This window comes from Lathyrus oleraceus, chromosome 1, assembly GCF_024323335.1.
Source record: "Lathyrus oleraceus cultivar Zhongwan6 chromosome 1, CAAS_Psat_ZW6_1.0, whole genome shotgun sequence".
NCBI classification, from domain to species: domain Eukaryota; kingdom Viridiplantae; phylum Streptophyta; class Magnoliopsida; order Fabales; family Fabaceae; genus Lathyrus; species Lathyrus oleraceus.
The window spans coordinates 234,800,350-234,806,349 of NC_066579.1; positions in this window are offsets into that span (position 1 = coordinate 234,800,350).

Sequence of the window (6,000 nt, forward strand, 5' to 3'; positions counted from 1 at the left end):
GAGTATTTTGCTTCTCTTCCTTCTTCTGTCTGTTTTGTTTCAATGAAACTCTAGTATTTAGAGCCTAATATTGGTAGCTTAGTGGGCTTTTGAGAGAGGTCCAAGTTTGAGATTTTTTTTTTATTTAATTATTTATTTAATTATTATTATTTTTTCTTTATTTTATTTATTTTTATTTTTTGTTTATTTTTTGTTTATTTTTTGTTTTTTTTTTCTTTCTTTTTTTGTTTTTAATTTTTTTTATTTTTATTTTAAATAAAGCTTCTTGGATCTGATTCTGATTGACATGATGAAATGCAATATGAAATGTTAAATGACCTAAAAATGAATGCATGAATGAGGAGGGCAAATTTTGGGGTGTTACAACTGCCCCTATTCAGTCATCAGCTAACCCGAGCAGGATGAAAGTGAATAGCTTATCAGACAAACAGGGTGAGCTGTGATTGAATACCAAAGACAGACCGAAAATTTACGCTCCGAGAACACCACAAAAATGCTGAAATACACCGCGCTGTTTATTTCTCTTCTGATCCTCTGGCTGAATCTGAATCAGTCTTCTAACTTAATCTGGAGTTTCGATCCTCTGACTGAATCTATACTCAATTTAGTCCTCTGGTTGGATGTTAATTTTGATCCTCGGGATGGATACAGTTTCAATCTTCTGGCTAGATCTTCTTCGATCTTCTGGCTAGATCTCCTTTGTTTCGATTCTCTGGCTGAATCTATTTTCTTTGATTCTCTGGCTGAATCTACTTCGATCTTCTAGCTAGATCTGAATTGTTTCGATTCTCTGGCTGAATCTATTTCCGGTCTTTGAGCTAGACCTGACTTCGATCTTTTGGCTAGATCTTCTTCGATCTTCTGGCTAGATCTCCTTTGTTTCGATTCTCTGGCTGAATCTATTTTCTTTGATTCTCTGGCTGAATCGACTTCGATCTTCTGGCTAGATCTGAATTGTTTCGATTCTCTGGCTGAATCTATTTCCGGTCTTCGGGCTAGACCTGACTTCGATCTTCTGGCTAGATCTTCTTCGATCTTCTGGCTAGATCTTAATTGTTTCGATTCTCTGGCTGCATCTATTTCCAGTCTTCGGGCTAGACCTGACTTTGATCTTCTGGCTAGATCTGGATTGTTTTGATGATAAACTCCCATCATCAGGATCTCGCATCTGGGGCATGCGCTGGTTGACCCTCTTTTGAAATCTACAGTCTTCATGTTAGATATGCAGCTTCGAGAATATTCCACTTTTTGGGCTTTGTACATATTCTTCAGGCTATAACATGTTGTAACGACCCTTCAATTAGACTTTTGTTTTTAAATTGCGATCCGCGGGCTGGATCCTCTTGTAGGTTGATTTTCTGTTGAGCTGTCAATTTATTCCTCCAGCTGGCTTGCTGGGTAAATAACGCTCGTAGTCGATTCTCTGGCTGAATCTTCGAAATGACCCTCAAGCTGGATCTCTGGAAAACGATTCTCAGGCTGAATCTTCAAAAATGACCCTCAGGCTGGATCACTGGAACAACGATTCTCAGGCTGAATCTTCAAAAATGACCCTCAGGCTAGATCACTGGAAAACGATTCTCAGGCTGAATCTTCAAAAATGACCCTCAGGCTGGATCACTCACACTTGATCCTCTGGCTGGATCTCATGACTCTGGTTGTAAAGCAATTCTTCAGTCTGCTTTGAAGGACCTGCTTATCAGCTTATGTGTAAGCTTGATATGATATGCATGCAAATGCAAATGTTATGCATGGTGCAAAAGAAAAAAGAAATCTGCTTGGGGAAGCAACTCTGGCAGGGAGCGGATCGTTGTATCAATCCTTGAATTCTCTGTGGGGAACGATCCGTCTACCGGGACCGGGGAGCCACCAAAAATAAATCGGCCTTTTTGAAAAGTTGACCTTGCTGGGGAAGTATCAACTATGGAAACTTTGCTTGGCGAGGCTCTACGAGGAAAGTCTGTGAGGAAAGCACTTCCTGGGGAAATGTCGTAGGAATCGACCTTTGCTGGGGATATGAACTTGTTAATCATCCTCAGGATGGGGATTAAAACAAATCTGTTAAAAAAAAATAATCTGCTGGGGACGAGATGACCACTGGGAACACCCCCCTCTTGTCTGTTGGGTATGCGACTACTCCGCTGTTGCTGGGAAGATATAGTCTGGCACTGTCGACTCCGCTGGGGATATACAGTCTTGGATACTGTCAACTCTACTGGGGATATACATTCTGGATACTGTCAACTCTACTGGGGAACCTGCTCTGCAGAGGAGAGGCTTCGTCAACCGCTTGGGGGTGAGGATTCATGACTTGGCATCCGGTTCCTGTGACCTATAACCAAAAAATACACGTATGCCCCGGGGAATTACTCGGTTTGAATTCACCGTCCGGGATTAAGCACATTCAAAGCAATTTTGACTGTTTTCCTGCGTAAGTCATCTGCAAAAGCCACTATTACATTCAGATGCAATATGTTTCCTCAAGAATTCAGACATCTTTTGCAAACAAACTGATAAATGAAAAGTAAAGAGGCTTTTTAACTGAATTATTCGACTTTTGTTGGTTGAAAAATTTGTGCCAGGAATAGGCGAGTACATCAGGAAGCTGATCCCTGGAAAGAGGCGATCGCTATAAATTGAACAAGAGAAACTATCCTAATGGCAATGTGGAAACGGGGTCCCACCGAGTTTCGACTCTGCTATGGCTCGTATGTCCTCAAGACGCTCTGCTCATCTTGCTTTCTGAAGTGGATGATTAGTCGATCTTTTACCTTCGAAGATTTTCGGATTGAATGAAATAGTGATATAACACGGATGAATTCAGATCGCAGTTATTCGCTTATTCCCTAACTTTTGCGTGGACCGCCCTTTTGGTTTTTCAATCCACCGGGATACCCTTTTTGCCCGAGCCGCCCTTTCGGGTTTTCGACTCACCGGGTGTACATTTTTTTTGATTTTTATATCCCTAATTTTTGCCTGAACCACTTCATTCTTTTTTTTGGTTCGTCGGGATGCCCCTTTTTTGCCTGGACTATTCATTTTACTGTCCAGCGGCTCTATTTTATGCGAAGTATTTTTTAACTGCGTCTGAGTTGACAGGGGACAGGAAGTCTTCGCCATCCATGGTTGTTAGCATCAGAGCTCCGCCAGAGAAAACTCTTTTAACCACGTATGAACCCTCGTTGTTAGGTGTCCATTTGCCCCTGTGATCTGTGTTGGGAGGAAGAATTCTTTTGAGTACCAATTCACCAACATGATACTCCCGAGGGTGCACTTTCTGATCAAACGCTCTCTTCGTCCGTCTCTGATATAGCTGGCCATGGCATATAGCTGCTAGTCTCTTTTCCTCAACTAGGCTTAGCTGATTGTATCGAGAACGGACCCATTCTGCTTCGTCCGGCTTCATTGTTGGTGCAGGGAAAAGTTATTCTGGCACAAAATGGCATATGAACCCCCTCCGGTGTGATCAACACTGCACCAACTCCGCGACCATTGACGTTGACCGCCCTATCAAACATCATAATCCATTTGGATTCAGGGTCAGGCCCCTCCTCCGGGAGTGGTTCCTCGCAATCTTTCGATTTGAGAAACAGGATGTCCTCATCAAGAAAGTCGAATCTCATAGGTTGGTAATCATCAATCGGTTGCGCGGCAAGATAGTCTGACAAGACACTTCCTTTGATGGCTTTTTGTGAAGTGTATTGGATGTCATACTCTGTCAGCATCATTTGCCACCTAACAACCCTGCTGGCTTTTCAAAAATATACTTGACTTGATCCATCTTTGATATAAATAGAGTCGTGTGAGTCAACATACACTGTCTTAGTCGGCGAGCAGCCCATGCCAAAGCGCAGCAAGTTTTCTCGAGCAGTGAGTATCTTTGTTCACAGTCGGTAAACTTTTTGCTAAGGTAGTATATTGCATGCTCTTTTCGACTTGACTCGTCATGCTGACCGAGCACACAACCCATTGACCTTTCTAACACAGTCAAGTACATGATCAACGGTCTTTTTCTCTCGGCCTGTAGACTGGCCCCGATCTTGATCTCTTTCTTGTCGTCTTCGGTACCAATGTTGATGGTCTCAAGCACCTCCTGATAAGGTGTGATAGCTCGGTCCTCCTGTTTCAAAAACCTGGCTAACTCCTCAGGCAATTCACAATCTTCCTCAACCCCTTCTTCAGCATGATAGATAGGATTGTCGAAGTCATACTTGGCCATAGCAGTGTCGTTAGCAGTGAGATCCGGGTGATCAGTTTTACGAGGTGTTTTTTGGAAAGAAAAATGAAAAAGAAACATGAAAAAGAAACATTGCCGTTTTTGTAAAAGTAAAAATAATTGAAAGAAAGAGAACACAAAATTGTTTGCAAAAGCTGTCCTTTATTGATGATGTAAATAATTGCGAAATGTAACTAAATGGATGGCCCTACAGATGAGTCATTACACCTTGGTCAAAGTGTAAGACTTTGTTATGCATGTGATAAAAGGAAAACAATAAAAATTACTCCTTCAGTAGAGTAAACCGGACGACTTTTTCAGACGACCAATTGTCGAGCTTTTCTCCTGGGACACACGGGCGAATCCAGCTATCTAAGTCACAGTCGCTGTCAGCCTTGTCTTCATCTGCAGCATTGACGGTGTGGGGAGAAACCAAACCCCCGTTGGAGAAAGTACCGACTTCATTCTTCTGAGACCCCGGAGTATACCCCAATCCAAACTTGTCTTCTTTTATGATTGGCTCCACAAATTTGCCCCAGCCTTCGGCATTACCAGCCTTAACCACTTCAACAGCTTGCTTGTATGAAGAGATAGAAGTCCCGACCTTCTCAGACTCAGGTGAAAAGACAGTTTCGGGCGCGACCTCATTGATGTTTATGGCTTCGAAGCCCTGACACAGCATCTCATGCATCTCGCCATCCATCTCCACATACTTAAATGTAGACAGGTGGCTAACAAAAATATCCTTTTCACCACAGACGGTGACGATCTGACCTTCTAGTCCATATTTGAGCTTCTGGTGGAGAGTAGAAGTAACAACACCGGCAACATGAATCCAGGGTCGACCTAGCAGACAACTATAGGCAAGCTGGATATCCATCACATAAAAGGTACTCTTGAGTACCTGCGGTCCAATCTTAACTGGCAACTCAACTTCGCCACAAACAGCTCGCTTAGAGCCATCAAAAGCCCTCACAACCAAATTACTCGGCCTCAGGGTGGCGTCGTCGCAATCCAACTTCATCAAGGATTTCTTTGGAAGAACATTCAGAGAAGAGCCTGTATCAACCAAAACATGGGAAAGCACCGTCCCTTTGCATTCCATTGTGATATGCAAGGCTTTGTTGTGATTCCTGCCCTCAGATGTTAGGTCATAATCAGTGAAACCTAGCGCATGGCTAGTGTGTACATTCGAAACTACCGACTCCAACTGGTCAACAATTATCTCTGGGGGAACATAAGCCATATTCAGTACTTTCAACAAGGCTGCTCTGTGTGCCTTAGAGCACATCAATAGTGAGAGAATGGAGATCTTTGAGGGTGTCTGATTTAGCTGGTCGACTACCTTGTAGTCACTTTTCTTGATAATCCTCATAAACTCATCCACTTCCTTCTCGAATGCGGTCTTAGGAGGAGCTTCCTCGGTAGTAACCTCTTCGGTGGATACCTGTTTTCCTTTAGCCTTGGCAGCTGCCTCAGATTCAACATTCGTGCGCAATGTTGATGGTGCAAATAGGCGTCCACTGCGAGTGAAGCCACCAATTCCTCCAACATTGTCTACAGCGGAGCTACCAATGTCAATGTCTTCTTCGTTAACTTTCTGCCCCTGGCAGTAGATATCAGCCCCATAGTGCCACGGGATAGCACTGTCTTTCTCATACGGAACAGGTCCTGGTACCGTGATGGTGACCGGACCAATCAAAGTCGGTTGAGGGTTATCAGAGTAAATTGGTGCTGGACTTTCTGGGAAATATATTATTGTCGGAGCGGGTCTCTCGGGAACA